General features: G+C 48.9%; 5 non-coding genes across 5 annotated transcripts; 2 read left to right on the forward strand and 3 right to left on the reverse strand.

The window, feature by feature from the left end:
• Nucleotides 1–223: 223 nt before the first annotated feature.
• TRNAQ-CUG (transfer RNA glutamine (anticodon CUG)) lies at nucleotides 224–295 on the reverse strand. The gene has a single exon. It is a non-coding gene; the product is annotated as a tRNA-Gln (tRNA).
• Nucleotides 296–3,874: 3,579 nt separating this feature from the next.
• Nucleotides 3,875–3,956, reverse strand: TRNAS-AGA (transfer RNA serine (anticodon AGA)). Its single transcript has one exon. It is a non-coding gene; the product is annotated as a tRNA-Ser (tRNA).
• A 5,220-nt stretch (nucleotides 3,957–9,176) lies between these two features.
• TRNAQ-CUG (transfer RNA glutamine (anticodon CUG)) lies at nucleotides 9,177–9,248 on the reverse strand. Its single transcript has one exon. It is a non-coding gene; the product is annotated as a tRNA-Gln (tRNA).
• A 13,026-nt stretch (nucleotides 9,249–22,274) lies between these two features.
• TRNAQ-CUG (transfer RNA glutamine (anticodon CUG)) lies at nucleotides 22,275–22,346 on the forward strand. Its single transcript has one exon. It is a non-coding gene; the product is annotated as a tRNA-Gln (tRNA).
• A 2,806-nt stretch (nucleotides 22,347–25,152) lies between these two features.
• Nucleotides 25,153–25,224, forward strand: TRNAM-CAU (transfer RNA methionine (anticodon CAU)). Its single transcript has one exon. It is a non-coding gene; the product is annotated as a tRNA-Met (tRNA).
• Nucleotides 25,225–27,408: the final 2,184 nt, after the last annotated feature.

Below are 27,408 nucleotides of genomic sequence, written 5' to 3' on the forward strand. Positions count from 1 at the left end.
CTGGATTTGGACTTTGTGATTCCCACCTCAGGTGTTGCATGATTTGGCGCGAAACTGCTCGATGCCCTCATGCAGGAGCAGCCAACAAGTGGAAGGAAGCACAGAGGGTGCAGGGGACAATGATCCAGATCAGAGCGCGTGATACAATTGACCCAACAGCAAAACAGGGCTGTCAAGGTGTAAGCATGCTGAGAAAGCCCTGAGGGAGCCAAAACCTTGCGCAAGGTCCCACTGAGATTTGAACTCAGATCGCTGGATTCAGAGCCCAGAGTGCTCACCATTACACCATGGGACCTCTAGGCACATGCTGGAAAGGTCTTTCTCCTGCAGCCACCCTTGCTGAGACATATGCTCCTGGCTCAGCCTGCCAGTCTTTCCATCTCCCTGGCCATCAGTCATCAAGAGCAGCTGTTCCTTCAGGGACACTGGGCACTTTTCACTCACAGAAGAGGAGTGGCACAGCATTTTGTACAAGTCTCACAGGCCCTCTCTTACAAGGCACAGGCTGGTATCCCCCAAGAATCTTCCTTTTGCCTGATGAAACCTGCTGAAGACCTTTCCAGCTTAACATCTTCAACACTCGTACCTCAAAGGGTACATTCACAGCCCAGTGATCAGTGGTTTAATGCTTGTACTTGTGGACTCTGCTGCTGTTTCCTCCCTTCAGACGCCCCATGTTGGACAGCCTCTCAATCTGCCACTCTAACTCATGGCCTGTCCAGTTTCTCACCTTGTAGATCATACTAAGCAGCCTTTGCCCAGATATCCTTACTCTCAGTTGCACTCCTAGCCAGGCTCCTGACCTTGACAAATGAGGCAATCATGCCAGAGGGCAGCGGACGTGGTTCAACTGCAAGACCAACTAGTAGGAGGACCCAAAGCAGTTTGCTACGTGTTGCACAAGCTGAGCTGCCTTCATCTGCTGGGGCAGTCTAGGCTGACTTCAAACCCTGTCCTTTCTTTCAGGGACACACTGTCCCCTTGTGCCCCAGACTGGCCTCTCCCTCACAGAGAACACATTTTGCTCTCCTGAGATGGCTCCAGACGCAGGTGCATTTTGCTGTGAGCCTGAGGGGACTTTCCCTCATGACTTGGGACCAGCACATTGCCCACCAAAGAAGAGTCCGTGCACACAGTGGGAAGAAGCTCCCTGCTTGAGGAAGGAGCATTCACTGTGACCCCCTGAAATGCCTTCCAAACAGCAGGACTGAGAGAGGGTAAAGCTGAAGCACGGCCCGCCCCAGAGCTGGAGCAGGCAGCTCAGTGCCTGAGCCCAAGTGGAACTTGAGTGAGATAGATACACAACATGAAGGAGAATCCACATGTTCTCTGGGCACCTGCTCCAGTGCTTCACGACACCCTGAGAAGCAATCAGCGGTCCAAAGCAGCCCCTTGCACTCTGCTTTTCCCAAGCTGGGCCATGCTCAAAGGCCTGCTCGGCATGGAGGTGCCCAGAGAGCTAGCCACAAGGCAAGGCAGCAGAGGGGAGTGGCTCCAGTGCCCCATGGGACCTGAACGTCCTAAGGGAAGATGGGTTCCTCTGGAACAGGAGAAGCAAGGCACCCTGGAGCCAGGCTGAAGAAAAGCTTGTCTGCATTGGCCAGGAATCTAATGTGGCCCAAATGCTTGGAAGGCAGCTATGCTCTCTACTATACCACCAATGCTCATGGGAGCACTACTGCCTCCTGCTCCTCCACTTGCCCATCTGCTTGCCTCACTCTGCCAGGTCACAAAGTGACCTGTCTACTGCTCCTCCACGTAAGCGCCTGGCCAGTCCCTTCCAGTCCTCCCTCCAGTCCCCATGCATGCAAAGGACTTCAAGCTGCTGGGATGTCTGTGTGTGTTCCCTGGGAGTGACATCTTGGATGCGGACACTCTCGCTGCTGGGTGCTAGTAACGGTGCCTCTCTCAGACTACGTTCATTCCTGTACCAGCTCTGCATGTACTATGCACGTGGATGTACCTTTGTGGCTACGCACCTTTGGTGGTATAATCACAGACAATCCCCCAGCCAGCTTCTCACTCCTTCCCAGACTCTGGGAGGGGAAGCAGATCTCTGAAAACAGGATGGGTCAAGACAAACATGACTTCGAAAAACACAGCTTAGCAAAAACTCCTATGGGCAAACCAGGCTTACCTTGGTAGGGGAGTCAGGGCATAGCTGATTAAAACAGATTCATGTAGTGAGAAACAGAAACACCAACATAAAAAAACATCTTTCCTCACCCCTGTCCGCAGGTCTGTTTTACACAATCACACCACACTCCTTTCCCTGACTTGGACTCTCACCTTTAGCCTTACTGCTACCTGAGAGCCCAGGGCTGCTCCTGACACCATGCAGCTTGCCAGAGAGCCAGAGAAACCCCTTTTCTCTGTGCCTGGAGCCATTCCTGTCCTGCCCAACACTGCTGGCCAGAGCATGCAGCAACCAGGCAGAGGAGGGAAAAGCAACATGGGGACAGATAGGACCAGCACGGTGGTGCAGATGTGAGCACACTAAGGCATCCTCTCCATTGCCCTTTCCTTCTTTATTCCTGCCGAGAATCTCTCTGAGGTTCTTTCTCCCTTGCATTGCTTTCCCCAGCCTGAGTGGCATGGCTACAGGGAATTGACCATGTGCCAGCAATGTATTTTTTTCTCCTCCTCCTTGTGTAGGCTCTTCCTGCATGTGCTTCTCGGAGTTTACTTTTTCCTTAAGATGTTAAACCACACAGGCAGGCTATCAGAAGCTCAACCTCTGCCGCTCCTCTAGTAGGGGCAGCTGAGCATGCAACTGAAAGAAGACCTCTGGGAAACCTCTGGCTCTTTTCTGTCCCACCCATCAGGGTCGGTGGAGGCAGGGGATGGTCTCCTGATACCACCGTCACCACCAAGTCTCTTTTTGCCAATTTCACATCTGTCGAGGTTTAAACAAAGTCAGCCATCAATCACGCAGTCGTTCACTCCTTCTCCCATTTCTTGCCCTCTCCCTACACCCAGAGGGACAGAGAGGAGAATCAAAAAGAATGCAATTCCCATGGGTTGAGATAAGAACAGTTTAGTAACTAAGGTATAACACAAATCACTACTGCTACCACCAATAATAATAATGATAAAGGGAACAAGGGAAGAGAATACAACACCTCACCACCCGCCAACCGATAACTCGCCCCACCCCACCCAACCAAGCACCGACTGATACCTACTGCAACCCTGCTGTGAACTAGCCCTTCCGGGTAACCCTCAGTTACGTCCTGGGCATGACGTGCTGTTGTGTGGAATACCTCTTCGGCTAGTTTGGGTCAGGTGTCCTGCCTCTGCTTCCTCCCGGCTTCCCACCCTCCCGGGCAGAGCATGAGGCTCAGAAAGTCCTTGGCCAGACCAAACATTTGAGCAGCAACGAAAAACATCGGCGTTATCAGCACTGTTCTCAGGACAAAAGTCAAAACACAGCGTTGCACCAGCCACTAAGAAGGAGAAGAATTACTGCTACTGCTAAACCCAGGACAACATCTTACCCAGAACACGAGGGCACAGATCACACCTACCTCTCATCATCTCATCCTTCAGCTAAATTTGAAAAGCCCCCTTGGAAAGGTTGTTCATTTCTGACCCTGCTGGGGACTGGTTGGGCAGAATATCCCCACAGCCTCTTAAGTTGCACTCAAGAAACAGCAACGGTGGAGCTCTTTTCATGGCTTATACTCAGCCCTGGTCCATAGTCTTCCCCCCAAAGGCCTACCTTTGTAATGGGAGCAGAGTTTACCATTCAGTCAGGACAAGACCAAGAGGGAAAGTGCTTTTACTGTCTGCCTGGGCACCAGGCACACTGTGGAGCTGGAAGCCACTGCAGAAACCTGGTCATTCGGTAGCAGCCTAAAAAACAGCTGTTCACCGTAGCTGGCAGGATTCGAACCTGCGCGGAAAAACCCCAATGGATTTCTAGTCCATCGCCTTCACCACTCGGCCACAACTACCTGATGCAGCCCTCTCCGCTCTCCGCCCCACTGATCACAGTGTCTGTGCAATGACACCTGGCTTCCAGGGAGTTACAGGGCAATGCTCCACTTCAAGATTTGTGGCCGGGACTTTCACTGCACGTCTAATGAATCAAAGACCTCTCTGTGTTATCTCAAGGCACCCTGGAGACACTGACTGACCCTGTTCAGGAGCTGGCACTGCAGGGACATCCTGGAACTGGGTGCAACACTGTTCCTGGCAGCTAAGAGCTGAGACAACTTCATGTCTCTCGCAGCTTTATGGCCTACGGACCGAGGGGAAAAAAGGAGCCTCTCAGAACTGGACTCTCTGTCTGAAGGGGACAAAGCTACTCAAACCTTTTCTAGTTCAACAGCTGCTAAAAGCAAAACAAGCTATAGTCCTTCCTCTGCTGACATTCAGAAAACAATCTGCACGGCGAGGTTGTCTGTGGGATTTGTGTTAGCGCAGTGTTTACAGGCTTCCCTGCATTTCAACCTACAAAAGGACCTCGAATCCATCTCTCCAAGCACCTGAGAGTAATTGTGATGACAAAGGCAGAAATGCCTCTGAGGAAGCAGAACTTTTGGAGGATTGAGGCTATGAGCTCTGGCAACGTTGGCTTGTGTGCATCCAGGGCACTGTGTCCTCTGAAGTCCACAGCAGCGTGACTCATGTCAGCCTGCAATTCAGGGGTTTTCCCAACTCTTCCACATCGCAACGACTCCCAGCTGCTCTAGGAGACTGATCCGATGGCCCTTTGTAATTTGAAATGCATGGAACTGGCCACCCCATCCCTGACCCAGAACTGTGAGCCTTGGTGGAGCCTGATGAACTTAAGCAAGGTGCCTGTGGCTATTACTCCTTCCACAGGGAATTTCCTCATAGTGCACAATGGTCCTTTCTTGCTGCTGAGGGTACAGAGGCGAGACTGCCTAGCCTGCAGTTCCCCAGGTCTTCCTTTTTTCCCTTTATATATCTGGGGGATTATATTTCCCCTTTTCCAGCCACTGGCTATTTTACAACTTTGCTATTTTGATGGATAGTGCCTTAGCAACTTCCTCTGACAGTTCCTGCAGGACTCTCGGGTGCATCTCCTCAGTTCCCAAAGGACTTGTGCACTTTCAAGTTCCTGCCGTGGTCTTGAACTTCCATCTTCTTCATGTTGGTCACAGTCAGGCCTCCCGTTTGGCTCACCTAAAGTGTGGGGCTACAACTTCTTTCACCTTCCTTTGCTGTTCTATGTACCTGAAGAATGCCTTCTAGTTATTTTTCATGGCCAGAGACAAGTTCAGAGCCAGCTATGCTTTGTTTTCCTGATGCCCTCCATACACCCCCGTGACATTCCCTGTAATCTTCCCAGGATGTTATCCCTGCCTTCACTGCCTCTCCATCTTTGCTATGTTTTAATTTTAGTTTAGTTCTTTAGTTTAGTTTAGTATAGTTTAGTTTGGTTTGGTTTGGTTTGTTCCAGTTTGGCTAAGAGGCCTTGCTTTCCCCAGGCTAGGCTCCTGCTACCCCTGTCGGACTTCTTGCATGTTGGGATTTCTAGAGGCTCCAGAAAAATGTCTTTCAATATGTCCCAGCTCTCGGCATCCTTTATCTCTGAGGCCATTTTCCAAGGGATCGCACACGGAAGCACCTTAAACAGACTATAGCTTGCCTTTCTACAGTGTAGGATCCTGGCTCTACTTTTTACCTACCCTATATCTCTCAAGGCTGAGGATGCTACCAAGACATGATTGCTGCTGACCAGGCTACCTCCTGTCTTGACCTTTTTGGTGAGTTCTTCTGCGCTAGTAAGGAGCAGGTCTAGCACTGTCTCTCCTCTGGTCGAATTCTCCATCATATCTACTAGGAAGTTGTCCACGACAGACTCCAGTAGTTTCCTGGACTGCTTTTGGTTTGCTGTGTCACTTTGCCAGCAGACGTCTTGATGGTTGAAGTACCTTGTCGGGATCAGGACCTAAGAAGAGGCGATGCTTCCTAAGGCTTTGCCACAGACAGTTTTTACTGCCCACAAGCTCAGGTAACAAAGGGAGATTGAAAATGACGGATAGCAGACCAGTGTGTCAGGCAGCTCTCTTTCAAGTGACTTCTCCATGGGATCTCCATAGTTATGTCCCTTGATGACTAAACCATGCCCTAAGGTTTCTTCCAGCCAGGGGCCTGGGCTCAACGTGGGAAGTGGGGAACCTGCTGGAAACAAGGAAATCAGCACTTAGGAGGGTGATCAAAGTGATGCTGCGTCCTTCCTGAAAGAGACACACACGCTCATTCACCTGTTTTGCTCTTTGATGAAACCGGCACCTGAAGCTATGAGCTCTGGTGTGCCTGGCACACCTGAGACCAGGGTAGCATCTCCACTGAAGTCCACAGCAGCGTGACTCATGTTAGCCTGCAGTTCAGGGGTTTTCCCAACTCTTCCACATCACAAGGACTCCCAGCAGCTGCACTGGCACACTGATCCGATGTCCCTTTGTAATTTGAAATGCATGGAATTGGCCACACCATTCCTGACCCAGAAAAATGGTCTACGACCTTCTGGCCCCCTGCCCCGCACCTCTTCTCAAAAGCAGGCCATCCAGGCATCTGGTCTCTGGGATGCCCTTGCTGAGCAGAACAGGTAAAATTGGGTGTGGGTCTCACTCAGGGACGATCGTGGGCATCTCTTTCATCACAAAACCAGGCCGTGGTAGAGCCTGATGAGCGTAAGCAAGGTGCTCATGGCCATCACCCCTTCCCGCAGAAAAGTTCCTTATGGCACACAATGGTCCTTCCTTGCTGTTGAGATTGGCCACATCCCTGCAGAGCTGAGTTTCACCTCACGTATGGGCTTGTGCAGTCTTGACCTTCTGATTGAACTTACTCAGAGTCTCCCGTGTCCCTACAATGACCCGTGGGGAGCAGGTCTGTCCATGTTATCCATACTGCCTGATAGGAAATCACTTGAGGTGACCTCATACTGAATTTGACCATGACTGATAGCTGCGCTCACCACTAAAAAGGCAAAGGCATGGAAACACTCTCTAAATATCCTTCTGCACATGCCTGAGACATCTGAGTTGATCAACCTTATGAAGGCGGGGCACAGATGAGTCGTTCTGATGTTCAGTGATAGAAAGCGGGAGCACGGTATTTCTAATGAAAGAGGCAAGGGCTTCATCACCAGCGAGGCTTTGGCAAGCAGCGACTACTGTGTGTTCAGATGCTTCATGAGCAAGGAATGTTAGTTCCCCTCAGGGCTCTGGAGCACAGCATAAAAGCCTGCTCTACTCCAGGCTCTGCATCTTCCTCTCTTGCTTCCCTTTCCTCTAAGAACAAGGTAAGCCTGAGTCTGCTCTGTCTGTCTCTGTGGGCTGAAGTGCTGTGCTGGTGGCTACTCAGGCTGATATTGGGCTGCCTCTGCTTGGCCATGCAATGGAAATAGTCAACCCCTGAGACATCTGTCCTTTTCATGGAGGTGGCTGGGGGCAGCTGGGAAGAGGAGGGTTTTCCAAGCAGAAAGCATCCGTGGGGCTCAGATGCAGGGATGGCTGCCCACCAGACTGTGCGTGTCCATCAAATTGTATCTAACCAAATGGCCAAGCGCATGCAGTGCTCTCTTCAATGCAGCACTGTTTGCTCAGGAGATGGGGTGTGATCAGTCACTCCACAGGGGCTTTAACCCCAGTGAAAGGGGACCTATTACAAAAGGGGCCAGCCTTCCTGTCCCATGCAACCTGCTGGGCCAGTGAGGGCTCTGGAAGTTGTAGAGTCACTGCGTGTACTCAACGCAAGATGTGCCCACAGAGAGAGCTGGAGAAGACAAGGACACACTAGTATTAAGGTTTGTGCTCCCTGCCTGCTCTGTGTTTCAGCTTTGCCTCGCTCACCGAGAGATGTCTTGCTTCAGACCATGTCCCCCACGCCCCTGCGGCACCTCTGGCCCAACGCCACTCGCAAGCAGCTGCAGTGAGCCCTGTGTCGCCCGCTGCGCTGACTCGACTGTTGCCATCCAGGCCTCCCCGGTGGTGGTGACCCTGCCGGGCCCCATCCTCACCTCTTTCCCTCAGAGCACGGCCGTGGGATCCTCTCTGTCAGCTGCTGTTGGGAGCTCCCTCAGCACTGGTGGGGTTCCCATCTCTTCTGGGGGCTCCCTTGGTCTGGGGGGGTCAGGCCTGTGTCTGCCTCCTCCTTACTGCAGTCTGAACTGCTGAAGCTGGCGGATCATCCCCTTTGGAGCCAGAAGAAAAACGTGCACCCTGTATGAGCTGGAGAGTGGCCACGGCTTCCAGATGGGTTGGGTCTTCTCTCCCACCTGGCAGGAGGGTCCTGTGCCCGCTGCTCCTCACTGCAGGACAGGCCTCTCTCTACCTTCTCTGGCTTTTCTTTGCTCTGAACTCCTGAGAGAAAGGCCTCCTTCTCTTCTACTTTCCTGAACATCCTACAGATGTGGGGAGGTTTCCGGAGTCAGGGACTGCTCTTGGTGGCCTGGGAACACCACCAGGTGGAGCAGAATGGGAAAAGTGAAGCCCTTTGTGTGGAACTTGTCCTTAGGAAACGGGTCATTCTCTGTGCCTCCCTGCACTCTGCAGACGTCTTTCTTGGTCTCTGTTCTGTGCCCCCGCATTTGTTCCTTCTGATTAAAGATTTGGTGCAGCATAGCTGGAGACTCATGGTGGTTTGTTCTCCTCCTCCCTCACTTACCTCCGTGCTGTGCAAGGAGAGATCTGCTGTCTCTCGTGACAGCCAAGCATGGACTACTGCCATATTTTGCTGGAGCTCCCTGAACTGATCGAGGATCAGCATTAAACAATTTGGCAAAGAGAAACGGAAAAGCTTCAGAGAAACGGAGAGAACAAGAAGCAGTGGACAGAGTTGGAATTCTGGCTGCTGCCAGAGGCATTGGAGGTCAAAGACGGGACAAGGTTGCTCAGGGAGTTCTAGATTCTCCATCTTTGAAGATGTCCAACATAGAACCAGACAAGGCCAGGAAAAACATCCCCTGCTTGGCCTGGATTTGGACTTTGTGATTCCCACCTCAGGTGTTGTGTGATTTGGCGCGAAACTGCTCGATGCCCTCATGCAGGAGCAGCCAACAAGTGGAAGGAAGCACAGAGGGTGCAGGGGACAATGATCCAGATCAGAGCGCGTGATACAATTGACCCAACAGCAAAACAGGGCTGTCAAGGTGTAAGCATGCTGAGAAAGCCCTGAGGGAGCCAAAACCTTGCACAAGGTCCCACTGAGATTTGAACTCAGATCGCTGGATTCAGAGTCCAGAGTGCTCACCATTACACCATGGGACCTCTAGGCACATGCTGGAAAGGTCTTTCTCCTGCAGCCACCCTCGCTGAGACATATGCTCCTGGCTCAGCCTGCCAGTCTTTCCATCTCCCTGGCCATCAGTCATCAAGAGCAGCTGTTCCTTCAGGGACACTGGGCACTTTTCACTCACAGAAGAGGAGTGGCACAGCATTTTGTACAAGTCTCACAGGCCCTCTCTTACAAGGCACAGGCTGGTATCCCCCAAGAATCTTCCTTTTGCCTGATGAAACCTGCTGAAGACCTTTCCAGCTTAACATCTTCAACACTCGTACCTCAAAGGGTACATTCACAGCCCAGTGATCAGTGGTTTAATGCTTGTACTTGTGGACTCTGCTGCTGTTTCCTCCCTTCAGACCCCCATGTTGGACAGCCTCTCAATCTGCCACTCTAACTCATGGCCTGTCCTGTTTCTCACCTTGTAGCTTGTACTAAGCAGCCTTTGCCCAGATATCCTTACTCTCAGTTGCACTCCTAGCCAGGCTCCTGACCTTGACAAATGAGGCAATCATGCCAGAGGGCAGCGGACGTGGTTCAACTGCAAGACCAACTAGTAGGAGGACCCAAAGCAGTTTGCTACGTGTTGCACAAGCTGAGCTGCCTTCATCTGCTGGGGCAGTCTAGGCTGACTTCAAACCCTGTGCTTTCTTTCAGGGACACACTGTCCCCTTGCGCCCCAGACTGGCCTCTCCCTCACAGAGAACACATTTTGCTCTCCTGAGATGGCTCCAGACGCAGGTGCATTTTGCTGTGAGCCTGAGGGGACTTTCCCTCATGACTTGGGACCAGCACATTGCCCACCAAAGAAGAGTCCGTGCACACAGTGGGAAGAAGCTCCCTGCTTGAGGAAGGAGCATTCACTGTGACCCCCTGAAATGCCTTCCAAACAGCAGGACTGAGAGAGGGTAAAGCTGAAGCACGGCCCGCCCCAGAGCTGGAGCAGGCAGCTCAGTGCCTGAGCCCTAGTGTTACTTGAGTGAGATAGATACACAACATGAAGGAGAATCCACATGTTCTCTGGGCACCTGCTCCAGTGCTTCACGACACCCTGAGAAGCAATCAGCGGTCCAAAGCAGCCCCTTGCACTCTGCTTTTCCCAAGCTGGGCCATGCTCAAAGGCCTGCTCGGCATGGAGGTGCCCAGAGAGCTAGCCACAAGGCAAGGCAGCAGAGGGGAGTGGCTCCAGTGCCCCATGGGACCTGAACGTCCTAAGGGAAGATGGGTTCCTCTGGAACAGGAGAAGCAAGGCACCCTGGAGCCAGGCTGAAGAAAAGCTTGTCTGCATTGGCCAGGAATCTAATGTGGCCCAAATGCTTGGAAGGCAGCTATGCTCTCTACTATACCACCAATGCTCATGGGAGCACTACTGCCTCCTGCTCCTCCACTTGCCCATCTGCTTGCCTCACTCTGCCAGGTCACAAAGTGACCTGTCTACTGCTCCTCCACGTAAGCGCCTGGCCAGTCCCTTCCAGTCCCCATGCATGCAAAGGACTTCAAGCTGCTGGGATGTCTGTGTGTGTTCCCTGGGAGTGACATCTTGGATGCGGACACTCTCGCTGCTGGGTGCTAGTAACGGTGCCTCTCTCAGACTACGTTCATTCCTGTACCAGCTCTGCATGTACTATGCACGTGGATGTACCTTTGTGGCTACGCACCTTTGGTGGTATAATCACAGACAATCCCCCAGCCAGCTTCTCACTCCTTCCCAGACTCTGGGAGGGGAAGCAGATCTCTGAAAACAGGATGGGTCAAGACAAACATGACTTCGAAAAACACAGCTTAGCAAAAACTCCTATGGGCAAACCAGGCTTACCTTGGTAGGGGAGTCAGGGCATAGCTGATTAAAACAGATTCATGTAGTGAGAAACAGAAACACCAACATAAAAAAACATCTTTCCTCACCCCTGTCCGCAGGTCTGTTTTACACAATCACACCACACTCCCTTCCCTGACTTGGACTCTCACCTTTAGCCTTACTGCTACCTGAGAGCCCAGGGCTGCTCCTGACACCATGCAGACTCGGACTCGCGGGGGGGGGGGGGGGGGGGGGGGGCGGCGCAGGGGGTTGCAGAGCTCTGAAAACAGGATGGGTCAAAATAAAGATGACTTCGAAAAACAGGTTAGCAAAAACTCCGATGGGCAAACCAATCTTGCCTTGGTGGTGGTGTCAGGGTGAGGAAGGGGTGAAAATTGTTGCTGACTAAAACAGATTCATGTAGTGAGAAACAGAAACACCAACATAAAACACCATCTTTCCTCACCCCTGTCCAACGGTCTGTTTTACTCCTTCACACCACACTCCCTTTTCCTGACTTGTCCTCCCCCCTGGTGCAGCCCTAGCCTTGCTGCGACCTGAGAGCCCAGGGCTGCCCCTTGACACCACGCAACTTGTTACCTCAGTTAGCTACCTGCTCTGCAAGGAAGAGCATTGGCTTCTGTCCTCAGTTTTCCAGTAGGTGCAGATAAAGCTCCCTGAACTTATACTAGACTACCCAAAAGCATCAGTCATTGAGTATGACTCTGTAGCTTCTTGATCATCTCACTCTCACACCAGTTGGTGAATGATTCATTGTGAAATTGTCTTTTTTCATTATCTTTTCAGTCCTGTCAATAGTTCTTTTTGAATTTCATATGAAAAATGAACAATCATAGCTCTTCTCTCTTTTTACCGTTGTGAAAATCAATGTCAGGTACTTGTAGGCAGTACTTGGAGCAATGCCGAATTTGTGAGTTCAAGCTTCACCCGGAGCAGGGTTGGGCTTGATTGGTACTTGGATGGGAGACTGCCTGGGAATCGCGGCTGCTGTAGGATACTGTCCTGAGTTCAGCTATAACAGTCATTTTTCTCCTTCTTAGTAGCTAGTGCAATATTGTGTTTTTGACTTTCAGCCTGGGAACAACGCTGATAACACCAATGTTTTTAGTTGTTGCTAAGTAATGATTAGTCTGATCAAGGACTTTCTCAGTCTCATGCTTTGCCAGTGAGAGGGGAAGCCGTGAAGAAGCAGATACAGGACATCTGACCCAAACTAGCCAAAGAGGTATTCCATACCACAGCACATCATGCCCATTATATAAACTGGGTGGAGTTACCCATAAGGCCCAGATCTCTGCTCAGGTCGGGCTGGGTGTTGGTCAGTGGGTGGTGAGCAGTTGTATTTTCTTCCCTTGTTATTTTCCTTATTATTATTATTGGTGGTAGCAGTAGTATTTTTGTGTTACACCTTAGTTACTGGACTGTTCTTATCTAAACCCGTGGGAGTTACATTCTTCCAATTCTCCTTCCCATCCCTCCAGGAATGGGGGGAGGAAAAAGGGGATGAGTGAGTGAGCGGCTGCATGGTTCTGGGTTACTGGCTGGGCTTAAACCATGACAGTTCTTTGTGGCTCCCAACATGGGGCACTATATATCCCTGTCATCCATGCGTTAGGCTGAGGCATTGTTATGTGCACACCTAAATAGGACAAGTAATTAGTTTTCTTGGACATTCTATGCTAAGGGTCCTTGTCTCCCTCTGTGGCCAACAAGAACCAAATTTTACGCTGGGCAAAGTCTCACAGAGCTGGATTTCAGGGCCACGTTGCAGCCCTCATGAGCTCACTGGAGATCAGCTCCCCTCCACCTTGCAAAGCAACAATACTGCCCCCTCGTTCCAGGGTTCCCTTCAGAACTTGCAGAGCCAGCTTGGGTATCCGAAGAGAAAGTCTACACTCTACAAGATTTTGATCTACAATTTCATATACGTCAGTCATCGCTGTCTGTACATGAATTTTACCTTTTTACCAAAAATCTCCCCTTAGTGCTTCCACAATCTTATACTGAGTAATATCTCTTAAGCTTTGCACTCTTGTGTCGCTTAACTGCTCTGGCTGAGGAGAGTACTCATGGAGTCCCCAGTCCAAAGGCTGGTGAGTGCTGGAGTCCAGAGAACAGTGCCTCCCCCACAAAGAGCTGTCAAGTTGATCCAAGCAAGATGTTACAGCTGTCCCCTCTGGGGTGCCAAAAACTGTTGTCGAAAAAGTGAATTCATGGCCAGCATGCAGTAGACCAATTCCACATACTCAGGAGAGACACTGTGTTTATTCAAGCCTGGGTGCTCAGTGGCTTTTCCGCAAATCAAGCACACTAATGCCAGCTTCTTCCATACGTGTATACACAAAAGCGACAAGGTAGTACACTCCCAGTTACAATGATTGGTTGTAATCTACATATAATTATATCTGCTGGGTCATTCCCTCTAATCACATGCTCAGAGGAGGGGTCTTTTTGAACTGTGAGTTTTAGTATTATAATAAAAGTGGTCAACTTCAGGCACATTCAAAATTAGTTTTATTGTCAAGTTAAGTAATCAAATGGTCACTTTGCCAAATTGTCAAATAACTCACCCTTTAGTATCATCAATCCCAGATGTTCTCCTCTTACCTTTCAAAACAGACCAGGATCTGTCTTTTGCTCCTGAATTCCTTATTGTTAAAGTGGGTCTTTGCTTTCTTAGGAGCCAGCACTCCCAAAGTGCCCCTCAGCAAGGCAGACCCGTGGGTGTACAGCAGCAGAAGGCAGAGTGCAGCACAGAGCTCCCCCCACAAGGCAGTGGGTGTCCTGGGGACACTGGTGTTTCTGCCTTCCCATCAGACAACTCAATCCCAACTTCCCAGCCACAAGCAGAGACACCCAGGCCTCTGCAGGTGGGGAGCAAGACAAACCTGGTGCTAGTTAGGGAAAGACCAAAGCAACCGTTCTTCAAAGGGCACTGTATTTGCCATATATGGCTAGGTGTTGGTAGTGGAGGGTGGGGGTGTGCTGCAGGGAGATCTCTGTGAGAGGAGATAAAGGGCTGTCCTGCACCACACATGATTTGTTCCAGCTGCCTCTACAACACTGTCCCATCTGCAAAGATTGTGACATCGACAGCTCCCATGCTGGAGCAGGTGGATATTCCTCAAGGGACTTTTCCACGTGAGAGGTTTCCCTGATAGGCCCTGTGAAATAGGAACTCACTCCTCTAAACAAGATAACAAGGTTTTATTGAGGGACAAAGTCATTAAAGCAAAAGCAACAGCACTGGGTGCATGACTGTAGCCAGAGGCGCAAGTGATTAGTATTTGTTACAGGTTTAAATACTTTCACTATTGCATTAGTCACACACATATTCATAATTCCCGCATACAGGCGGGGACTATTATAACTGCTCCAGGAACTTATTATCATAAGTCTCCTCCTCTTGGCATCTGCACAATTATCTCCAGTCATTGTGGGCAGGGGTCTTGAGGATGAAGTAAGCAGTTTTCCTCTTGTGAGTAGGGGTCTTCAAGATGAAGTAAGCAGTCTTCCTCACAGTGTACTTTTCACTTGTGGCACAGTTGGACACCCCAGTAATCACACAACTAGCTGAAACCAGCCATATCTGTAATTATTCTGATAACTAGCAAAGATTTAAAACAGTGTGACCTTCCTGCAAAATTTATTGCGGGATGGGCAGACAAGGAGCATCCGAAGGGATGTTTGGGAGGCTCGGTCTCTAAACTAACTGATAAGTAGAAGGATGGTGTGAAATAACTCATTCATGTTTAGTGGGGTCACTAAATCCTGTTATCTCACCACAGGTTTACAACACAAACATTGTTCTTTAAAGCTAAAGATACTTTAGAAGACTAGTGTGAAACAATTAACTCATGTTTAGTGGGGCCACTAAATTCCACAGACTTACACCATAAACATTGTTCTCTTTCTACAACCTAAGTTAAGCTAAAAAGTACTTTAACTCTATATTTTCCAGGCACTAGCCTTTCTTATATCAAGCCCCACCCCGCTTCTTTTACCTTTACAAATTCTTTTGTTATGTGACTCCGTTTTGCTCAAGAGTTTTGACCCTTTTTAACTTGTTTAATCTTGTGTCTTTAGCAAGCTTTGTTTCTGTTATTGTAAACTCATACAGTTATATCCATATAACCACACTTACGGTTTGCGAAAGCCAATACATTTATGTGTTTATCACAGCCTGAAGCTGAAAGAGCCCATTGCTGAAACCACATTTTCCTGCTAAGAATTGCATCATGTGGAGTACCTATGCTGGACTAAGCTGCAATGAAGGACAGCAGCTGAGCCTGGAAAAACCGGGAGGGATGGTGGTGTGCTCTTTGTCTTTTATTCCTCAGTACTTGAAAACACGCATGTAACCTGATACTTCTATTCTGGCTGTTCAGGGCTGGAATTCAGTGCTGGACACACACCCCCTCACTTCCACATGCACATCACACACACCTATGATTGTCTCATAGGTCTGTGCAGAATTTGTGCCTGGAGCCCTGGTTTGGTGTCCTACTCCAACCCTGGGCAGTCTCTGATGTGGATCTTCTCTACTCACTAGCTAGTGTCTGGAAAGGGTTTCCAGCATGAGTTCCTCCTTCCCCTTTCCAGAGATTGAGGTGAAGAAGACCAGCCTGCTGTAGCCCACATCCTCCTTTATGCCTTTCTGGAAGGGAGAAATGACGCTAACGTTCTTCCAGGCCTCAGGAACCTCTTCCAGTTGCTGTGACATTTCAAAGACAATCAAGAGCGGCCTCTTCCAAAAAGTTGTCTCTTCCCCACATTTAGTAAGTGGGGAACTTGTCTGACATGCTTCTGGGTACAAGGTGGGGTTGGCTGGTCCTGACAGCTAGTCATAGGTCTGCCTGAGAGCAGGTGAGTATGACGGGGTCAAGAAACAGCTGTCAGATAGTCACAGAGCAGAATGAAAACACCTTGGCTCTGGTGTTTAATAAGAAAATTGCAGCTGCAAGAAAATGGAGGGAGCATGCTGCATTGCCTCTGCCAGATGGGGTAAGGGGCTGCCCTGTGTGGAACACAGCCAGTTCCAGCTACACAGTGGACCCACCACACCACATTGCTAAGTTATCAGCAAAGTCTGTTGTATCTCTGTGAAAACATATTCCAGAAAGGCCAGAAAACACTAGGCAAAGAGAGCTGGATGAAGCAGAGGTTTCCTGGGTTCAGCTGTAACAGTTATTTTTCTCCTTCCTAGTATCTGGTGCAGTGCTGTTTTCAACTTTAGTCTGAGAACAATGCTGATAACAGACCAATGTTTTTAGTTGTTGCTAAGTAATATTTACTCCCATCAAGGACTTTTCAGTCCCATGCTCTGACAGTGAGGAGGGGCATGGGAAGCTGGGAGGAAACAGAGGCAGGACACCCGATCCAAAGTAGCCAAAGTGGTATTTCATACCACAGCATGTCATGCCCAGTATATAAACTGGGGGAAACTACCCAGAAGACCCAGATCTCTGCTCGGGTCAGGCTGGGTATTAGTCAGTGCAATTGTGAGCAATTGTATTGGGCATCACTGGTATTTATTGTTTTCTTTTTCTTTTGCCCTTTTAGTTTCATATTTTCTCCCCTTGTTATTTCCCTTATCATTATTATTATTGATGGTTGCAGTAGTAGTTTTGTATTATACCTTAGTTACTGGACTGTTCCTATCTGTACCCGTGGGGTTTACATTCTTTCCATTCTCCTCTGCATCACTCTGGGAGTGGGGGAAAAGAAGGGAGAAGAGTGAGCAAGCAGCTGTGTGGTTCTGAGTTACTAGTTGGGCTTAAACTATGACAAGAGGGAAGATGAAATGCAATTTGGTAGCTGAATAAATCTGGTGTGAAGAAGCAAAGCTGATCCTGGGACACAGGGGACGAAAGGCTCTGTGTTACGTTTGTCTTTTTGTTTTTCAGTATGTGAAACTGTCTTAATTAGCAAAATCTTCTTTTTTCTCCTTGCCCAAGTCAAGCCTGATTTGCCCACAGTGGCTTTTGGGAAGCCATGCCCTTTGAAAGGAAAGGAGTGAATGGAATCAAGTCTACATTTGGGGTGGCAGTTGAAAGCTCCTCTTGCCCTCCAGGTGCCTCTGGCCCTCCTCTGGCCCTCCCAGGTGCCTCTGTACAACACGTATGAGGCTCTGGATGTGGAAGGCCAGTCAATGGATGAAGAAGATGAAGGTCTGCCTGTAGCTGAGGTAGTGACAGGGTCAGAAAACATACCCCCCAATTTTCCAACCACCTCCACAGGGAAAAAAAATTGAGTTGTAGATATAGGTAACTTCTGAGAGGAACAGAGGATCCAATATACCAGGCAGACCCTCCTTATAAGGAAGACTGGTGCCTCCCTGGGGCCCAGGTTAAGGACATTACTAGGAAACTTCCTAGCCTGGTACAGCCGTGGGACTACTGCTCATTACTGGTCTTCCATGTGGGTGATGAATCTGCAACCCATAGTCCAAGGGCAATCAAAAGAGACTTCAGGGCCTTGGGGTGGCTCGTGAGGGGATACAGGGTACAGCTTATTTTCTCCTTTCTTCTTCCAGCTGTGGGCAGCAACATTTGAAGAAATAGATGGACCCAGTCCATTAACACATGGCTCTGTGGCTGGTGTTGCTGCTACAGTTTTGGGTTTTTTTGATAATGGGATGACCTACATGGCACCAGGTTTTCTGGCTTTGAATGAGATTCACTTTTCTCAAAGGGGGAAGAGAGTCTTTACTCGTGAGCTTGCAGGGCTCATTGACAGAGCTTTAAGGTAGATATGATGTGGGAAGGGGACAATATCAAGCTCAACTGTGACAAGCTGTGGGACAAGACACTAGAGTGCTAGTGATGACCCTCAGTCAGTGGCTCTGAGAAATGTTGGTCACACTAGAGCACACAAGGCCAGGTTGGACAGAGCCTTGGGTGAGGTGACCCTGCCTGTGGCAGGGGGTTGGAACTAGATGATCTTAAGGTCCTTTCCAACCCTAGCTATTCTATGATTCTATGAGGAAGGGGCATCTGAGGTAATAGGAACAAACAGAGAAACACCAGTGAAACACTTAAAAAGAATTCAGAGGTGTTCTTTTAAAAAGGTGATGAGACCAACAGCCCAGATGAAGTGCCTCTACACCACTGCATGCAGCATGGGCAATAAACAGGAGGAGTTGGAAGTCATTGTGAAGCTCAAAAGCTACGACCTGGTGGCCATTATTGAAACTTGGTGGGACGGAATCCATGACTGCAGTGTGGCTATTGACGGCTACAGGCCATTCAGGAGGGATAGGCAAGGAAGGAAGGGTGGAGGTGTTGCCCTCTACATTAGGAAATGGTCAAAGTTTGAAGAGTTGTCTCTGACAATAGCTACAAGCAGGTTGAAAGTTTATGGGTAAGAATTAGAGTCTGAAGCAACACAGGAAACCTGGTTGGCATCTACTGCAGGCCACCAAATCAGGGGGAAGGTTACTGATGAAGGCTTCTTACTCCAGCTAATGGCAGCTGCATGGACATGGTGCCCCTCATGTATGCTGGAGAAGGTATGTCCTGATGAGATGTACTTCATCATTCATCATTCCTGGCATGGGGATTCACAAAAACAGTCATCCCCAGCAAAAACCAGAAGAAGCACAAGGCTGATTTTAGCTCAGGAATAGGTAATGAGTAGAGTCCTGCAAAACAGATTGCTTACAGGCATGCACCATGGCCCGATGCCATATGGCAGATGCTCATATTAGATCAAGTTACATAGAACAAGAAACCTGTGCTAGAAATGATCCACACAGTATTCATTAAGGTAGATAATGTTACCCTAGCATTGGCAGCCTTTTTACTCACTGATTGCTGAACTAATACTAGACAAGTACACAATACATGGACATACCTGGTGCCTGAGAAAAAACCCAGGCTGGTTTCTGTGGCTTTTTAATGCAACTAAAAAGCACAACATGCAACCCCATGTTGATTCTGGACAGTGTAAATGTGACTCTAACTGGGACAGACTCCAGCCATGTTACCTTAGTGCTATGCCCTACGGCATCCCCAATGTCTGCATATGGCAAACTTTTGTTTAGCGGGTACTGCAGTGGGGCATCTGTCAATGAGGTAAGGAGCTGCCCCATGTGTCCTGTGGGGGACAGCCAGTTCCAGCTACACAGTTGTCACTGAATTAGTGTTTGCCTTAAGACAAGATGTATTAGCAAGACCATCCTGTTGAGTCATGAGGTTCAGAAAGGACTCGCTTTCCAGCTTATCCTCAGATATTAGAGGGGCTGAGTGTGGCTGGATCCAGTCCTAGTCTCAGACTTGGTCAACAGTTTATGTCTAAAGTATTGTGCACCTTCTTGTCCAAATTTGTCCCTCATGCCAACACTGTCACATTACAAGCGAGGTTTCCTTGAACCCTCTATATATGACCATCTTGCCAGTGTCCCAGGAAGGATGAGACACCTTTACCTGACTAGCCTACCTGCATGCTGTTATGGAAACTCTACTGGACAGCCCACCAAATTGGAGGGCTATTTGTATGACCTATTTAGGGACCTGTACCGAGGGCATCACTGAGTCAAATCTCTTATTTCAAATATTCAGGTCTTCAGGAACTTACACCAAATGGACTTCAGCCGAAGTCTTTAATTATACAAAATAGTATACAAAAAGTTTGTGACAGGATAAGGTTCAGACATTGCCAGTGATAAGATATTGTCTGCAAACGCAAGCTTGAAGCAATACACAACCAGACTATAATCACTATTAATAGCTGGTGTGACCTAGCCATTTAGTGTGCACAAGTTAAATTTCATACCCAGTGGGCATCTGTATGGATGAAAAGACAGGTTCATCCTGTTGGCTGATCCTAGAAGTTACGGTGGAGTCTTCCCTCTTTTCCCTTTCCTAATTTCACATATTTATACAATTTGACTCAGGTTAGTAACTCTCTGTTACCCTCCCACCATATAAGGAGTGGTCAGGTAATTTACATGAGGTTACATCATTTTCAGCAAAAGAACACCCTAGTAATGTTTTGCTAACACATGAAGCCATATGTTGACGATGTTCATGTACTGTACTAGGCTTCAAGGATCATCTTTCCTGATAAGAGATTCATTAGCCCTGTTTCTTAATCCACCTACACAAGGGCAAAGTCTCCTCTCCCACTGTCAGTACTTTGTAGTGTTGTTCATCCTGACCTTGCAGGAGGCCCTTGGATCTGTCCAGGCTTCTCCATAGTAACACAAGTTTCAATTTTTCAGCTCTATGCCTATGGAGCTTGAGTGACTCTAATCATACACGCTCTGTTACTGATGGGTGTAAAATGCTCTCGCTTTGCCAAACAAGGAAGCTAGATTTGTATTTTAAAAACAGTTGCTGTGCAGTTTATCAGTACATGGTGCCTTCATGTTCCCACTCCTGCAGGGAGTATAAGAGAGACTGGATGCAGGGCCTTCACTCCACCCTCTCATCAGTTTCTCTGAGCCTATGCCAAAGTTGCAGGATTGCCTAGGGAACTATTCCCAGCCCCAAGCAGGAAAGGAGGAAACACCCTAGATGATCCAGGAGCCAATGACGAGGCAGCACTGCAGGTCAAGTGTTCCACTTGTCATATCCTGAGGCTCTGGAGGGAATGGAGGAAGTCATGGGAAAGGTAGGCTTTGTGCCTGGAGCTGCTTAAAAGGATGATGGCACGTACAGAACTATAATTTGCTTGTTTATTCCCATGCCTTCGCCTTGCAGGATGCTGCCCATGTGCTGGGTATTGTGTAGTCTTGAAGTGCCCGTAGGAGCTGTGGTCTCCTGTCTTCAGCCCTTTGTGGGAGCAGGACAAGGGTGCTCGGGAGCCAGCGTTCCTCTGCAGTGGTACCAGCAGGAGGCTGGCTGAGGTGGGCTGGCTCTAGCAGCTGCAGGCAGAGGAATGGCAGCAACAGCAGCAACACCAGCAGTGGATCAGGATGGCTGAGCAGTCCAAGGCACTGCATTCAGATTGCAGTCTCTCTGAGAGGCATGGGTTTGGGTCCCATGCCTGACAGGCTCCTTTTCTCTCTTGGTGGCCTCCTTCATGGCTTCTCTCTCTTGGCCTCCTTCTGTCTCTTAAGTAGAGGCTCCTTGCCCTCTTAGGGCTATGCTTACCAGGTCTTGCTTTCAGTCCCAGCTCTGCTAGTAGGAGAAATGGGCAGACCCATGGCAGCAGGTGGAAAAGGAGAAGAGAAAAGGAGAGCCCCTAGAGACTTATTCTACTTTTCCACTCTCCTCTGTAAAACTTAGAAAACTCACATTCTGAATGTCTCTCACCAAAAATGTCGCTCTTTGGACATTCTTCTAAAATTCACCACCAGAATCCTCTCTCCTTGCTTCCACTTTACCCTCTAACAAGCTTACTGGTAGGAATACATTTCAGGGGGTACATGTTGCTGGTTCAAGCAAGCTCATATGGGTTGATCAGTGCTTTCTCATTTAGGGTCATAAAATACCTTGAGGACAGCCATTTCACAGCTTCTCTGGACCCATGTTGCCATGATTAGGCACCCTCAGGCTCATCATTTCTGTTTCTGTAGCCAGTCACAAACTGCCTTTTCAATTTCTGACCATGGGCCATTTCACTAGCCTCAAAGTCTAGCTTGTGCAACCCATAACAAGCTGCTTTGGGTCCTCCTGAGATATTTTTCCTCTACTGAACCTCATCCACTGACTTCTGTCTTTGACACCTTGTTTGGCAATGTCAGGAGTTGGCTAGAACTGCAACCAAGAGTAAGGATATCTGGTCCTTAATACTTAGTATGAGCTACAAGGTGAGAAACAGGACAGGCAATAACTTACGTTGACAGATTGACAAGCTGTTCAGCATGTGGGGTTGAAGGTAGGCAGCAGCAGATACCACAAGTGGAGGCATTGAACCACAGATTGCTGGGCCATGAACATACTGTGAAGATGTTAAGCTGGAAACATCGTAAGCAGACTCATTAGGCAAAAGCAAGATTCTCAGAGGTTACCAGCCTGGGCACTGGAGCCCTGGAGCAGGAGCTGTGCCATTCCCTTGAAAGGCATTCCCTCAAAAGGCATTCCCTCCTCACTCACTCCTGTGAGTGGGGAGTACCCAGTGTACCAGAAGGAAAGCTTCCCTTTGTGACTGATTGCCAGGGAGATGGAGAGACTGGCAGACTGAGCCAGGAGCATATGTCTCAGCGAGGGTGGCTGCAGGAGAAAGACCTTTCCAGCATGTGCCTAGAGGTTCCATGGTGTAATGGTGAGCACTCTGGACTCTGAATCCAGCGATCTGAGTTCAAATCTCAGTGGGACCTTTTGTAAGGTTTTGGCCCCTTCAGGGAGGCCCGATTTCTTCATCATGCTTACACCTTGACAGCCTTGCTTTTGCTGTTGGGTCAGTTGTGCCGTGCACTCTGATTTTCTTTCATTTCCTGTGCTCTCATCCCTGAGACTACATCAGCACCCCTTCTTCCTGCCCTGTGACTACCACACTTCTGCACCTTTCCTGAGCACTGGCCCTGCCCCATCTCTGCTCTATTGTCCCTGATGACTGCTCCAGCTCTGTCTATGTCTTGATTTCTTGAGAGCAAAAGCACAAATCATTCTCCTTACACACCAAGAACCTGCATGGCAGTTGTGATCTGCGTTGAAGGGTTGACACCACCATATGTCCCAGAGAGACTGCAGGTGCTGCCAGGAAGTCACCATCCAACCTGCAGGTACATCTGCACCACAGTGCTGACAACAGACTCAGAGTACCCTCAGACAAATTTGAAAAACAAAGTGGGGTAATATCCAACCACACAACTACCACCAGCCCTGGTTTTCTCCACAAAGTTGTTTTGTCTTCTTTCCTGGAAGCAACAGAGATGCTACCTGGGGAGTGATACCATCCCCCCATGACAGGGTATTCCAGGTGCTCAGCTGAGGACAAAGTGCTGGAGCTGCAGCTGTAGGCTCCAGGGTTCTGCCTCTCAAGGCCTCTGTAAGCCTGGCACCAGGTGCCCATCATGCTTAGTGAGGGTCCTGGCTACAAATCTTGAAACAGGACATTGCACTGAAATTCCCTGGGAGCCAGGTGTCGTTGCACAAGGCCTGTGACAACCAGTGCAGAGAGGGTTGCAGCAGGTAGCTGTGGCTGAGTGGTGAAGGTGAAGGACTAGAAATCCATTGTGGTTTCCCTATTCAGGTTCAAATCTTGCAAGGCACGGTTCCCTTTTTGGCTCCCCTCAAAATGACCACACTGCAGCCATGGGGGGTCCACAGGTTCTTCGTTCCCAGGAGCTAGTAAAACCTTATTGCTCACAACACTTGTACTGGCTCCTTCCCACTCCCCAGACTCATGGGATGAATGAAAAGTCCTGCTGCCAGGATTGATAGGGTAGTCAGGTGAGGGGAAGAGGCTCAGTAAGTTGCTCTACCAGCTCACGCTTCCCAGAGCATTCATGGGATGATTTGCAGCATTTAAAAGAGGGCACCACCCAGACCAGATGACCCAGCAATGCCCTGGATCTGCCACCTCCACTTCCAGCAGTGTTGTCAGGACAGGCACCACTCAAAGCACATAGATCAGGGACTAGGTTTCTCTGACTCCCTGGCACTCTGTATGGGCCAGCTTTCAGCAAGGCCCTCTCATCCTTGAAATGCAAGGTTCTAACTGCTATGCAACTTGCTTAGAGGAATAAACACTGACTGGACTAACAGATTGTACCTCAGGGTCTGTCCTGGGTTCAGCTTAAACTGTGACAGGGTCATATGTCCAAAACGACTTCATGGATGTTCTGCTGACAGACAGGGTATACCACAAAGTGACCACACACTAGCTGTATAATATGCAGAGTTTAATAAACAAATACACTAAAGCCAATAAGCACACTAAAGCAAGCAAACTAATGTGAATTAGGTAAATATCTCTCTCTATATAGTGAATAAGTACAATAAAGTGAATCAGAGATATAGGTATATAAGTAAAGTACTGAAGAAAGTTATCAATGCATTAAATCATTACTTCATAGAGAGAACACAGATTAGGAAGAAATACATCACCAATTACCACTGAATCATCATCCAGGCCCACACTTCCAGCTGGGAAGCCCCGTTGCAGCCAATGCCAGGAGTCTCAGGTAACTGGGAAAATTCCCACGCAGTGCATCCACCTATAGGTGAGACTTCTCTCATGGCCACAGGAGAGAAATCAAAACAACTGCCTTTATGGCAGATCTGTAATTGTTTACTCATGGGACCGTGCCATTTCTCGCAATCTCACCATTGTCCACTCTGAGATGCCCCAGTGTGGCCAAGTATGAAGGTCATAGAACAGCTGCACAACTATGTTTTCCTGACTCTTTCCGACAAACAGTCACAATGAACATAAACATATATACTCTGTCAAATACACTGTGGCAAACAACATCCTTTGCCATGGTTCTCAGTCGTGAGAGGGAGTCAACTCCCAGCTTGTCTCCCAACCATTAAAATGGGACAAGCACATAGTGACTTTGTGAGCAGTAGTAACTGACTAGCCCATTCCTTAACATGAGTCACTTTATTGGTCAACACAATGGTATTGTAAACGTATAAACTCTGGTTTCATCTGTTTCAGGGTTCTCCATGCATTAGGCTGCAGTACTGCTATATGCACAGATAAACCAGGAGAATTATTTCCCTTGCTACACATCCTTGTCTACCTCTGAAGCTAGGAGGGAACTGAAATTTACGCTGGGTACAGTCCTGTAGGCCCCTGGCAGTTTGAGTTTGGGGCAGGGTTGCAGCCCCCGTGAGCTCACTGGCGAGCAGCTTCCCTCTGCCCTGCAAAGCCACCAGCTGCCACCTTACTCCAGGGTTGCCTTCAGTGCCTGCAGAGCCAGCTTGTGTGGTAAGAGAGAAAGTCCCCATCCAGATTTACGGGCAGCATGGAAGCATGGAGAAGGGCAAGGCAAGGCCCCTGAGATTCCCCACCCCAGTCCAACTGTTGCTGAGCTTTCCAGAGAGACGTTTTCCCACCCATGTAAAGGCACAGGTAGGAGAAAGGGAAAGAGGCATGAAAACAAACACTGGTGCTGGCAGTGCCGGGGAACATCAGGCTGGGCTGTGGAAGGTGTGGGGGGAGACTGTGGAGAGAGCAGAGTGGCGCAGCGGAAGCGTGCTGGGCCCATAACCCAGAGGTCGATGGATCGAAACCATCCTCTGCTAATTGCTTTTTTTCCCCTCACTCCAGAGGCAGCAGCCGCTATCATGATGCAGTTCCTTGAAGCCTTCAGCAGGTGTCCCTGCATGGCTACGCTCCAGTTCTCTGTGCACTCAGGGCCCTGGCTCTCCCTAAGCCCCTTCCCTCTGCCAGCACCTCCCAGAGTAGTTCCACGAGGGATGCTGTGCACACACGGGTTACAGACAGCAATAAATCTCAAAGGTGCCGCAAACACCACTGGTCTGAATCTTCAATTTCCAGACATTTGCCTGCTTCCTCCTCAACCTTTTACAGGTTCTGGACCAGTGGGGTTACTGTTTACCCCAGAACCTGGAAAGATCCTCCTGAGGTACCCCGACCTTGTCAAGACAGAGTGGCTTGGTCATGTACCTCTGGCTTTGCAGGGTAACAAAAGCCCAGCAGATTGATATGTGGGCCAGACATTTCTGGCCCACACATTTCCAGGGCGCAGGTCATTCCCTGATCCTTTACTCCTGAGGTCTTTCTGACTGAGGGCAGCCTTGGCAAGCCAAAAACTCACACCCACACAGCAGAAAACTGCTATCAGTCAGGTACCCCCTCACCTTGTTGTCTTCAGGCTGAACAGACCCAAATCCTTCAGAATGTCCCTCATTCACAGTGTGCTTTGACGTGCTCTGGTACAACTTTCTGCATGTCCCCTCTTGCTCTTCCTGTGTGCACAGGAATACCTCATACTTCCTGACTACAGTCCTTCTGAAAAATGCCACCAGTGCTTGTGCAGCCTGCAATGGCTTGGTGTGGGGTTGGCTTTGTTCTGTCAGCAACTGATTTTGTGGTTTTGTGAGCAATAGTAACTGACTAGTCCATTCCTTAACATAAGTTATTTTACTGGTCAGCACAACTCTGCTTTCATCTATTTTGGCGTTCTCCATGCATTAGGCTGGGGTACTGCTATATGCACAGCTAAACCAAGAGAATTATTTCCCTTGCTAAGCATGCTTGTCTCCCTCCGCAGAAGGGAGGGAAAGTCTTTTTCACATCTGTGGTGGTTTAAACCCAGCTGGTAAGTAACTACCACGAATCTGCTCACTCACCCTACTCCTTTCCCCCCCTCCCCGGGCAGGATGGGGAGAAGAATCAGAAGAATGTAAAATCTGCAGATTGAGATTAGAACAGTTAATAACTAAAATAAACTACAATATAATAATAAAAAGGACATGGAACAGTTGGAACAAGTCCAGAGGAGGGCCACGAGTATGATCAGGGCTCTGGACCACCTCCCTTATGAAGACAGACTGAGAAATTTGGGGCTGTTCAGCCTGGAGAATAGAAGGCTGTGTGGAGACCTCATAACAGCCTTTCAGTGTCTGAAGGGGGCCTATAGGGATGCTGGGGAGGGACTCTTCATTAAGGACTGTAGTGGTAGGACAAGGGGTAGCGGGTTAGAACTTAAAAAGAGGAGGTTTAGATAAGGAAGAAGTTCTTTACTGTGAGGGTGTGAGGCACTGGAATGGATTGCCCAAGGAAGTTGTGAATGCTCCATCCCTGGCCTTGAGTGATATGGTTTAGTGTGAGGTGTCCCTGCCCGTGGCAGGGGGGTTGGAACTTGATGATCTTAAGGTCTTTTCCAACCCTAACTATTCTATGATTCTATGATTCTATGATTCTATGAATAATACTACTAGTAATAATGATAAGGGAAATTACAAGGGAAGAGAATATAAAACTAAAGAAGGAAAGGAAAAAAACAATAAACAAAAGTGATGCACAATACAGTTTCTCACTACCTACCAGCTGACACCCAGCCCTACCAGAGCAGCAATCGGTCTGTCCTGGTGACTCCCTCAGTTTCTATCCTGAGCGTGATGTGCGGTGGGATGGAATACCCCTATGGCTAGTTCGAGTCAGGTGTTCTGTCTCTGCTCCTTCCTGGTTTCTTGTGTCCCTCCTCACTGGCAGAGCATGAGACTGAAAAGTCCTTAATCAGGGTAAGTGTTACTGAGCAACAACTAAGCTATCAGAGCATTACCAGTGTTATTCTCAGACTAAATCCAAAACAGCACTGTATCAGCTACTAGGAAGAAAAATAACTCTATCCCAGCTGAAAACAGGACACCATCTGAACCACCCACACCTGCTATTTCTTCTACATTTCTGCCTTTTTTCTGTGCAGGCTTAGCAAGCCTCAGAACGTATATATTAATGTT

This window comes from Lathamus discolor, chromosome 8, assembly GCF_037157495.1.
Source record: "Lathamus discolor isolate bLatDis1 chromosome 8, bLatDis1.hap1, whole genome shotgun sequence".
Classification (NCBI taxonomy): Eukaryota; Metazoa; Chordata; class Aves; order Psittaciformes; family Psittacidae; genus Lathamus; species Lathamus discolor.